Source organism: Sinocyclocheilus rhinocerous, unplaced genomic scaffold, assembly GCF_001515625.1.
Source record: "Sinocyclocheilus rhinocerous isolate Xijiao unplaced genomic scaffold, SAMN03320098_v1.1 scaffold393, whole genome shotgun sequence".
Lineage (NCBI taxonomy): Eukaryota > Metazoa > Chordata > Actinopteri > Cypriniformes > Cyprinidae > Sinocyclocheilus > Sinocyclocheilus rhinocerous.
In genome coordinates this window covers 50,263-63,084 of record NW_015654520.1, presented here as the reverse complement: position 1 = coordinate 63,084, position 12,822 = coordinate 50,263, and positions in this window count along the sequence as shown.

Sequence of the window (12,822 nt, the reverse complement as noted above, 5' to 3'; positions counted from 1 at the left end):
ATAGTAATGTGTCCAAATTTTTGATCGTATAAGTAAAAAATGACCATGAATTTAATGGTAAAAGACTTGGTTATCAGTGTATTACAAAGGTACAAAACAGATGTCAGTACTTCAATAGGTTGGCATATTAACATTATATCAGTTAATGAAATTACGGTATTTAGCTGTAAATTTAAGTTAAAACCTAAAATGTTGCTACCGTATTTTTTACGGTAAAATTCCGGCAACCACAGCTGCCGTTTTTTTACTGTAAATTTTATGGATTTTTTTTTTACAGTGTACAACGTTTAAAATGAAATGTTGTATAAATAAAAAGGTTAGGAATCATATTTGTTTCAAGTGCTTTTTTTATTGGGGGTGGGGGGCCTCCAACATGAATTTTGCCTAGGGCCTCCAAATGTCTAGAACGGGCCCTGATTGAACTGCAGTACTGCGTTTAGTGTAACTGTATTTCACTGAACCTTTTAGTGCAAATTTAATACATTTAACTATAATTGTACTGTAGTGAGCTGCAGTTAGATTATGCAAAAGGCAGTTAGACAGCACTGAGCTGCAGCTGTATTGCAGTTATATTACAGATGACGGATTTACTGCATACTCTGTAATCAGACTGATCTTTACTGCAGTTTATCTTTGAAAGGGTCATCTGGGCCTTTGTTACCCATTAGTTATTATAATTCTTCCACTGAAATTCATGTTGGCACTGATGTGTGATTCTCCCTAAGTGGAGGGAGAAGCCTTTAAACAAACATGAGTAAACACAGGACGCAATTGCACGTTGGATGGAAAAAGCCCTGCCCTTCATTTACTGTCATGGTATGTCAGTGTTGACAGAGCTGTTTGCGCAGCTGTCACACACTCTTCTCCCTGTGAAGAACATTGTCTAAATAATATAGTTTTAAAAAGTCATGCTGTCATGCTTTAGATTTGTGTGTTTACATCAGTGGTTCTCGATTGGCTTTGCTTCAGGATTCAGATTTTACATCGTGTGGTGACCCAATAGTGTACCATAACTGTAAACAATATGCACACAGATGAAACGGTCTGAAAATGTTTCTAATCGTATGTAAACAGACAGGGAAATGTTTCAGAGTGGACTGTGTCAAGAATAACATTCTGCGGAGGAAGGCAAAAAATTAGAGACAGATTCCTGCATTTCCCTGAAGAACCTTGACAGGCAATGAACCGAGGATATAGATTTGCTATTCCAGGCTTTATGAGAAAGCCAAGCCCTCTTTGCTGTCATGACAACCAGATGTTGTGTGATGCAAGGCGTAGGCTATAGGTTGTTGGGAAGAGGGGTAGCTAACTAACCGAATACTGCACACTTTATAGTGTACTTTAAGTGAACCAGTATGCATTAATCCCAAATAAGCATTCCAAATATGATTCCTTTAACATTAGTTGAGGATTTGTTTTGCATTTTCGTTTAGTTTATAAGGTTATTGGTGATTGATTGGTTACTACAGCACTCCAGACAAGCTATAATACACAAAATAGTTATGTCTACGGCAAGAAACACCTTGTATATCACTGCACAGCACACTAAACTGCTTTATGCTCGTTCAGTTAGTGTGAAAGGCCTCACCGAGCTTTAAGCATGTGTGAGATATTCCAGATCTGAATGTTTTTCTTAAACTGGGCACATCTGGTAAATGCCTTTCTTGTGCTCACACATCTGACTGACACAGGAACTCAGATTATCAGAACAACATTTGAATGCCATTCTGTTGTTACATAAGAGTCTGGAAAATGATCGAACGACCGTGTTAAAAATGACGCTAAAAATATTCCCGCCATTCCTGTTCCCTAACAGGCAATCAACACACTCAAAGTCAACCATCTCCATCATTTATCAAAAAAAGAGACCCTTCCCCCATCCATTTGGTTTATACAGTTTTAACATAAACAAACTAATGAACATAACGTAGGGCATATTTGTCAGTCATACATACTTGAAACAGGTAAGATTTCTACACTCAAAAAAAGCCATTGCATAGATTAATGTTAACTATTTGCATCTATTTGATTTTATTTAAATAACAAAAATGCATTTTCCAAATTGCTCAGAATAAATGCATAAATCCATTTATTGTGAAAACAGTTAAATTTATTCATTTAAAAGTGTAGGTTAAAATATGGTTAGCTGTGGAACAAGCAAGGTGCAATTAGTTCAAATGTATGAGACTGATACAAATTCAATTGACTGATGATAAATATATAAACCTGGTTATTGTGTATTTAAAAGACATTCAGATTATCAGTACAGTTATAGAAATTGAACCTGTTTCTTGTCTGATTTTAATATCATTAATGTTAATCTTAATCTAAACTAGATTACTGTGTAATCTAAATTGATGGAAATTTTATATGCAATTCAAATATATAAATAAATTGAGTTCAAATTTCAAATGTTTTTTATTGTTAGCTGTTGTTTTTTTAAGTAGTAATTTAGTAGTAATGAAAAAAAATGACTACTAAAAATGACTAAAAAAAAAAGTCCTTTCAATGAAATGATTTTAGAGAATGTCTCGCTTTCAAAAAATTGACATCACCTACTGTAGTACTGGCATAATTACCCTGCAGCCTTTGCCAGTTTTCAGTTGTTTTGAATTTATTCATAATTCATTTCTGTACATTGCAGGGGAGTCGACTGCTTCTGTTCCTGATTCATGGGACATGAGAAGTCCTACTGGCCTTCAGCACCAAACAAGAGGAATTGATGTGAGCTGATTGAATGCTGGGAACACACGCTGAGAAATTTAGAGCTCTTTGTCAGGGGCTGTTTGGGAAACTCACATCCCTCTAGTGTGAGGTAATGCCTCCTGCTCTCAAATGAGTAGTTCATTCAAAGCACAAAAAGAGCTGTGTAAAAATCCTTCAAAAACGTATACTATACTTTTGGGGTCCACAGAATAAGAATACAGATTTAAGATGCATGAGATTGAGTAAGAGATGACCGAATTCTCATCACTGAGTGAACTATTCTTCTACACCCAAGACAACAGCTGAGGAAGCTATTTTTTAAACACCACCGTTACATAAAATGGATCTAATCATACCCACACACACAGAAACGCACACAAATGAAATGACAATGACAAGCTGCTGTAAAATATGGTTGCATTATGTTTAATTAACAGCCTTTATTGTGATCATGCCATATTTGAATCCAGCCAAATGAGCCATAGAGCTTTTTTATGGTGGATTGAGTTCCATTTAATCTACCTTACGTAAGATTGAAGTCAAGGCTGACTGTGAGAACGGCCCAGTTTTCTCCTGAATTTAGTTATGGCATGTTTAAACACTTCTAAGCTAGTGTAAATATAACAGACAGCGCTCCAGAGAACAATTACACACTTATAAACGATGACTCATGGCTTTGCCAGAACCACAAATGAGCAGACAAACACACACACACACACACACAAGACAAATGTATCTTTTCCTCTGTCCCTTCTGAAACTAGCATTACCAGAAATCTGCCGGTATCCTGTTTTAATTTCCACCATGAACTCATTACTATACAAATGTTCTTTGTACAGAAAGTTATGCATAAATAGGCTCTCAGCTGTTTGTCATAAGGAGGTATATGATACCTGGAAAAAGCAATCTATTAACATTCCCATTCATCTCAATGGTAGTTGATTGGCTGGCGTACACTTCCTCAGAAAGCTGATATTTTTGCTGATGGGCGTTCACATCTAGAAACATTTTTAAGCCAGGTATACCTGAGCCGTAAATGCCATGTGACTAGTCACTCTAGAGCAGTGATGGGCAAACTTGGCCCTTCCAGGCCACTTTCCTGCAGAGATTTGATCCAACCCTGATATGACTCACCTGCCTGTAGCCTACTAGTAGTCTTGAAGACAATGATTAGCTGGTTCAGGTGTGTTTGATTAGGGTTGGAGCTAACCTCTGAAGGAAAGTGGCCTGGAAGGGCCAAGTTTGCCCACTCCTGCTCTAGAGCCACTGTAGATCGACTTCATGACAGTGCTGATTGACGCAATGAATAAAAAAAATCATGTTCAGTCTCAAACCCTTTAGTAGCAGCTATCACTGTAACATCCAAGACAGCAGACAGGGAAAATATTTTAAGTTTCACTAAAAAATCTCACAGGTTCTCTCCTCTCATGTGCTCGACTACTTAAGTTCTCGGCCTCAATCATCGTTGTGGTGTATTAATGTGAGTTATGCTAATGTTATCATACCCATGAGTCAATTATGATGTAACGCTTTCATATGGAGGTGTATTGACTGTGGCCTCAGAAATATACCAGAGTAAAATCTAACCATTCACTACTTTCCTCATGCAACCTTTCTTTATCAAGAGCTAGCAGGATCCTAACAATGAGCTCATTCTTGGCAAAACTAATCAGGGTTAAATCTTTTACAAGGAAAACAACTATGTGTTGTGGCCTGAGATGCATCATGGATGAGGTAAGCTGAATGTTTCCAAAAGGAAAGAGGAGATGAGGTTTAGATGGTAAATGCCAGTGATCCAACCCAAAGGTCAAATAGGAAACATATTTTCACATATATACGCATATATAAAAAGTTTAATTACAAACATTTATGAATTAAATATGTCATGAAATGGCAGTTTTCTTTCCTGTGTTGACATATTTCCTATTGAAACAGGAAGTTGGGGTGGGGTAAATCATATGGCTCATCCCTTTTGTAAATTGTCAATTTAGGAATGAGTGCTAAAATCCGGAAATGAGTTAGCATTTTAGCACTTCCGCTTCCATTATCCCTAAATCAATGGGTTTTTGCCTCAAATAAGGTCTGTACAAAGCTCAAGATGTTGACTTTAAACAAAAGACTACTGTGGCAGGAGGAGGGAGAGAGGAGAGAAACATAGAAAAACAGAGAGAAACAAACTAATGCAAACACTGATCACTATAATGATGACTTACAAATTGTGATTCTCTGCTTGTTAACATCAGGTGTCTTCAAGAAACATTCTCATTACAGAGAGCATTTTATTCAACAAAAAATTGTATGGTCTAATATGTGTCAACATTATTATTTAGGGGAAAAAAGTATAATTAGAATATTTGTTAAAAGTTTACTATTTTGCCATATGTTAGGAGAGCTAGACATGGATTAGACAAAACTACAATTTTGATTTTATTCCTAAAAGTCCCAGAATGAACCAATGATGTCTATAGAAAGCCATCCATTAGCATTTGGTTTGTTAGCGCAGGATCCCCTGTAGCCCCAGAGTTGCAGACAACAAGGAAAATATCAATTTTAAGAGTCCTACAAAAGTAAACGGTCACTGGTAAATCATCTGTTATCATATAATTCAATATTTGAGATTCGTACAGTATGTTGCATTGGCCGTCAAAGTGTATCGGTACCTTACAATAATCATTTAAACACTTCCATGAGATACTTGTTAAATAAGCAGAACATATTGTAGCAGAACATTAGCTGCAGCTTATTTCGTTCATGTAGAAACCACTGACATTCAATAATCATCACAATGTCCTCACAGCCATATGAGTCTGATGTGATCATGGTAACTTTTGACATTTGTTTATACATTCGTTTAATTTTAGACTTTATAAGCTGGGTCAGCAAAAGAAACTCATTGGAAGAAACTGGTCATTTTCTGTGATCCAGTCGTGCACTGCAACAGTGTGGTGGAAAGTGATATTTTCTCAAATAACAACCTAACACAGCTGCCCTGCTCTGGCTCCCTCTGCATTTGTTGAAAAATGAACTCAGCAGATGCGATGTGTTCAGGATGGCATGGCAGTGAATGGACCACACATGAATTTCTGCTTCCATGGATAAGAGCATGGTTAACTACTGTATAGTACGTTCTGCACAGAGTTTAGGGATATCTTACTGAACACTGTGAATCAGCTGACGAGCATTTGCATGACTTTAGAATGACATCTAGTGGCTACATTGTTCTTGCCACTGCAGCTTGACCAAATTAAGTCAGACTGGTTAACCCTGACAGAAACAATTAATTTTACCTCTAACCTGCTGATCACTTCAGTGTGCTTGCTCTGGGTCTCAGAGGACTCATCAACCACAATATACATCACTCTCTTTGATATGTAGGTCCAGTATCTCTGTTTGTCGGTTTCTCTTCTCTGTATGGTGCTTTTTCACCTGTTCAGTGATGGTCTCAAATGGGTGTTGTAGACCTAAAAATGTATATCATAAAGACTGCTGGAGCTTAACAGAGTTGTAAAAAATATTTTCACTGGAGAGTTAAATCAGCTTCTCGAACCCATTGAGATTTGAGTCCGTGATCAATCACATTCAGCACCATTTGTAATGTGCTTAGAAACAATAGGATATTGTTTGGTCTGTGCTGTCTTTACCATGTTCAAATTGGTCGCATTTACACTGGCTGCAAGTACACTTCAAAATGATGCAAGGAAATTGCCAACAACAAAAGCAAAGACTGCATTTGCACTGAATTGTTTTGGCAAAACACGTAAAAATATTGGACCCATGCATTAGGCCCTGCAGTGTGTGTAAATGAGGCTGCTGATTTGTATCAGTTGTTAAGGAGTAGGCAAGTGCCAATTTTATTTCAATTTCAAGTCTATACATCATGCCTGGACATGCCCATTGAAGGCACCAGGAGACTCTACAGGGTAAATTATATGGTTCTTTCTGAGAAAACCAATTTCACTGCTTGTCAATGGCAATGCAATACTTCACTCTATTACTCTGTATTTTATTACACACAACACAGACATTGGAAAACTTTTTCAGGGCTTTTTTGGGGGAAATTTGGTAAACATGACACAAAATTCACAATTCACTTTTGTTACATATATCCAAGCGAAACAGCATATTTAACTAGGAAAATTTATTTATTGATGTTATTGATTTGGAGGAAATCATAAAAAAAAGAGGGATTGGTTAAGCCATCCATTCATTTCACATCAAAATCAAGTTACAGTTTGTATTGAGGAGGACAATTATTTCCTTTGAAATTATGTGCACTGCTGAAACATGGACAATACCATTAACATACATTAAGGAAGTAACGTATTGATTCATGTTGACCAATCACAACCTAAAAATGCCTTTGACATGCTGGCATCATCGTTTCTCTCCTCAATAGTCAATATTCAGCGATGCCAGAGGAGTTTTTCCTCTCGTTGGGCAATTTAGCCAAATTATGAAGTCCAGATGAGAGCACCATTTGAATGAACCACATGTGTGTTTAAAGATATGATAATTATATGCTCTGAATCTCTCTTTGACTGGATTTATGTACTGTATATGTAACAAACACCTGTTATTCCTGTGCATTGATTCTCAATGATTTTACTCCAGGATTTTACATTGGTCATCAAGTGGCAACTCAACACAGAACCTAAACTGTAAAAAAAAAAAAAAGGGATATAGAGGTTTATGGGATGCAAAATCTTACTAGTGTAGAATGGTTTTGAAATAACCATTAATATTGTTTAATTTGTATTATGTGCTTCTGGTAAGCTGCGGAGGCAAGTAAAATATCCTTTTTTTCCTCTGCAGTTTAAGGCTCTCAGTCATGTTTTAACATTTCATGTACTACTAAGATTACAATGGTTTTGGGAAATGTACCGTAGCAGTTAAGTTCACTTAATGCCTTACTAGCATTCTACTTAGTGCTTAAGCAAACCAGCCTGGGAAAGATTTTGCACCAACGATCTGACACCCAAAGTCTGTTCTCGTCAAAGTGGAGGAGGATTTCTTACAGAACAACTTGACTCCTCAGTCCTCAAATCCGCCTCCAGCTCTCCAGCTCTCCAGCCACAATCCTTTAATCCACAGTCCCCACACACTGTGCCCTTCAAACATCAACACTTTAATTAACAGGTCACAAAGAAGTTTAGAAGAAGACCAATATGCCTGAGCATTAATGATTCAAGAGAACCCACATCAAACATGGTTCACTATTCACATATTGATGAGATGAAAGACAGAAGATTTTGAGCACATTCGGCCAATGGTAGAGAACATAAGTGGACCAAGATGATATACCATATGAATAAAACACTGATAGATATTTTTAATCCCCACTTGAATTCATCTTCAAATTGAGGTCTGCCACTGTTATCACAAGACCTAGTATGGGTTTTGTGTGGAGTGCTGTGAAGATCTCAAATGACACTTATTTGTGAATAATAGAAATACTGATCTTCAAACCTCCTCCACGTCTCTTCATACATTCAGATTACTTTTTGATGACTGGATTTCAGTCTGTAGGAGTCATTTAGGATCTGCCACATTCTGCAGGATAAAAATAGATCTTGCACTTCATGTTGCATTTGTGAGGTTCAAATGATAAATATGACGAAAGGCATTCAAGGTTGAAGATGAGAAACTAACTACACAATGTACCTGATATTAGGAACCATCAGTTCTGTGTAAAACTGAAAGGAAAAGTGCAATCAGTCCAAGCAGCTACGCAGAGGATAGTGAAGAACAACACAGCAGGAAAGATAGATGACTTTGATTCTGTAAACCATGCTATGTGTGAATGATGAAATGTGAGAATCCATCAATGGGTGGTGATATATTTTGTGATTAAAGCAACAGGAAAAATCCACCCACCTGAGTTCTGGCTGTAAGAAAAAGCTTTCAGATTTCACAGCTTCTCAGATGTGTGGGGGAAAAATGAAATTGCACACATCCTTCAATGCCAACAGGGAAAAGAGCGATGTGTTTACCCCAAGCTCTGCTTGATTATGCAGCAAGTGAGAGAAGAAATAATTTGTACCATAAAAGTTTAATGCGTTTGGTGCAGGTTTAATCTATAGCAGCGGCCCTATCAAGCTCATCATTGAAAAACTTGCATTACTGTATTTCACCTGGAGCTATTCTGTTTTACAGAGACATAACAAAGCTAGCTTACACTAATCATTAAAATATGGTAAGTACAAAACTGTTAAGCATGGTAACAAAAAGCAAATTCACACTTTTTTTTTCAATCACTTACAGGCTAAAACTCATCTAATGAGCAAAATGCTTCAAACCATTGAATCATGTACCAAAACACAATCATTAATTAACACTATTCACCCATTTTCACACAAATTCCAGCTCTTAAACATTTTGTGTAAAACTCTAAACACTAATCTTTTAATAACACATCATGCACTCGTATAGAAAGCATAGAGTCACGCGAAAGTTCATTTAAAGTACCATCAAACTAGACTAGACAAACTAGCATGTGAAATTACAAACCCCACATGAGTTACAAACCCCCATAAAAGAGTTATAATCAATAATGCAAAATGCTTTACACTCTTAAACATAAATGATCCAAAAGGGGGTTTTCACAGCAATGGTATAGAAGAGCCATTCTTGGTTACCCAAAGATCCTTTCAGTGAACAGTTCTTAAAAGAAGTGTGAAGTTTGAAGTTTTCTTAGTGTGAAGAACTTTTGAATAAATGACCTTTTTCTGCAATGGAAAGATTTAGTGGATTTTAAAGGTTCTTCATGGAACCATAGAGACCAATAAAGGACCTTTATTCTTAAGCGTGTAGATAAATTTGCATCAGATTAATTAAGAACGAGGGTATATTTCAAATAATTGAACAAATCAGCATCACATCCTTTCAGGGTGAATTATTTTATGATGAGCAGAGGGAGCTGGGCAGCCAGTGCCGTCATACTGTGCCACTAAAGTGGAAAGATGTCCGCTTTCCGAGTGATATGTAGCTGGTTCATTGACTTTCTGAGATTTTAATGTGTTCCTTTAAAACTTTCCTCATTGCTCAGCCCCATAGATGTGTTCTTCTTGATATGGTAATGAATGGTAAGCTATATAACATATATCCGCATGAGAAAGCATTTGTTCCTCTGGTGTCTGTAAAGCAGATTCTCTGGCCGGATCTAGAACAGTAGATACAGATGCAGAAAAAATATGATTTATATTTTAGTATTTTGCTTTTGAATTGAATACTTTTTGTTACTGGTGAACCTCCACTAATCACAAAATGTATATAATACCAAAGGTAAAATTCTTGATCGTTCATGAGTCACTTCAAAGTGTTACCAGCTGTTCTCAAGGAATCTGTTCTTATGTTTTTGTTCATTTAAAAAACTCATAGTAAATATTAACAAATCTGGAAATAAGTAAGCATCAATTTGACTACTGAGAAGCACCTGAAAGTCCTGCCTTGCAAATAAAAGAGCCAATGACTAATCAGTAAAGTCATCTCTTGGTCTTCAGTTCTTGCTTTTTTGGCAGCATCACTGGAGCTTCTGTAAGAAGTTCTGAGTGAACTGACTTGCATTATAAAGAGCTGTAGCATAACTCATTCCACTCCAGTTCTGGACATTAATGATTTATCAAATCATGTGGCTTGTTGAGGAGAGGTACTGCTATTTTTCTAAGCAAGCAAAAAATCTGTAGGCTTCTCCTACGACGGCCATCAGTAGCACAGAATCTGATGACGCAATTCAGTGATTCAGGACAAATTATGATTATGTTAAAACATAATCATCACCACCTGATGACATTTGCTTGGCTTGTCTGGCTGTTATAACTCAGTTACAGCAGCCACACAAAATGTAATGTTATAAATGTAAGGGTCAAGAACCAAACGAATACAAACACTGATCACTATAATGGTGACTTACAAATTGTGATTTTTTTTTGCTTGTTAACATCAGGTGTCTTTAATAATGGTCAATCATGACTCAATTAATGACTTAATTATCTCATTAACTTTAACACTACTTCAGTGTTAATTTTAACACTCTTGAGCAGGGGTGCCCAAACTCGGTCCTGGAGGGCCGGTGTCCTGCAGAGTTTAGCTCCAACTTGCCTCAACACACCTGCCTGGAAGTTTCTAGTATGCCTAGTAAGAGCTTGATTAGCTGGTTCAGGTGTGTCTAATTGGGGTTGGATCTAAACTCTGCAGGACATCGGCCCTCCAGGACCGAGTTTGGGCACCCCTGCTCTTGAGTGTGGACTCAAATAAACTCCCGGTAGAGTTAATTTAACACTGGGCTTTTTGCTGTGTATAGTCTGACAACTAAGATACTACCATCCAAAATGGCTTATAGTTGGGATCATGTTCATACAGTCTGACAAGCAACAGTCGTAACAAACTATTATAAATCATACAGTGTGCACTAGGCATTACCCACACAAAATGATAATCACCACTTTGAAACATTCCATATTCTGTTCAGGTGGACAAGTAAGAGAAAGTACTGTGAATTCCAAGTGTAATCCAGCAAAAGAATGTGATAAATAATCAGTTATTTTTCGTTAACTCAAGTGAGCAAGAACACAACGAATGTTGTAGTTTTCACATTGTGAGAGCCTAAGAAAAAGAAAAGAACCCGCAGCACAATTCTTTAATTACCCTGTCAAAGTGATGTATATGGTTATTTGCGATGTGACATTGCATATTTCTTGTACAGCTGAACACATTTTCATTTACAAAATCATTAAATGTGGTCAAAACTCATCACACTCTTTTGACATGAGCTATTAAAAAATCTCCAAGCAACTACATTTATATTTTAGAAAAGTATTATTAAATATATATATATATATATATATATATTTTACTTGATTGTTTGTTCATAGAATTAATTGTATAGAGTAGGTGATTAAGATAAACTTTAAAACTGTGCTCAGGCACATTCCTCACTCCATTCATCACCAGACCATTTACCATCCTTTATTTTCACTTAACAAAATGGGTTTAACATTTAATGCTGTCTTGATTGCATCTATTTTGGCCTCCAATGCAGCAGTCAGAGATTTACAGCCACCCGGTCACCACTGCTGTATGGGCTATGCAATTTTACTTTATAACACTGATGTAACACAGCCATATTTCCCTGCAAATAATACAGCATATTACACTCTGGACTAATGTCCAATATTCAGAGAAGACTTCCTTTCTGGAAACTGGAATGAAAATTGATATAACTATGCTATTTCTGAGCACTCAAGAAAACAGCCCACTCTGTTCCTATGACACATTTTTAAAATTTGTTTCCTAAATTGATTGATTAATTTAGTGACATATTGATTTTTGAATTGAGCTCACATGGTGCGACTTGGACATTCAATTAAATTTGAGCCCTAGAGAGATATGTAAATTCACAAATGAAAACATAATTATAACTAGCTTCATTTAAAATTGGTATATGCCTTGCAAAGTATCTTTATGTATGCCAGAGTTTGTGTAGTAATGATCAGACAGTACAGATCATAGAAAAACTCCATACATAATATTATGTTAAGAGATAAAATGAGATATAACATACAACATTAAGGGAATATTGCTAGGCATCAGTAATATTTACTATGGTACTTCAAGATGGCTTATACAGTAGATGGTAAATGAAAGAACTGTTACTGTAAGTTGTATGACAGTTTTACAACAGAGCAGTTTTCTAATAACCATTAATAATAAAAAAAACAGCAATTGAATGTATTAAATCTTAGTGTGAAAAAGTTTTATGTGTATATTAAGCAGAATGTGTATTAAAATTTGCATAAAATGTAAAAGTATTGGTGTGGTCACAAGTAAAGCTTTTTACACTGTAATTTAAAAACAGGCTAGAGGTCTTGGCTTGCAATTACGAGAAAAAAAAAGTCAGAATTGTGAGATAAAAAGTTGCAACTATATCGTTTTATTTTTTATTCAGTGGCAGAAACCCAACTTTACATAGCCTAGATATGCTGCAATGGCTTGATTCATCATGTTATATACAGTAAATTCATGACACATGACATTGGTGATTGCACTGACACACTTGAGTGATGCAGACAAATTTTGCAGTCCTCTAATAAACACTCTCATTCAATAATTGATGCAGCT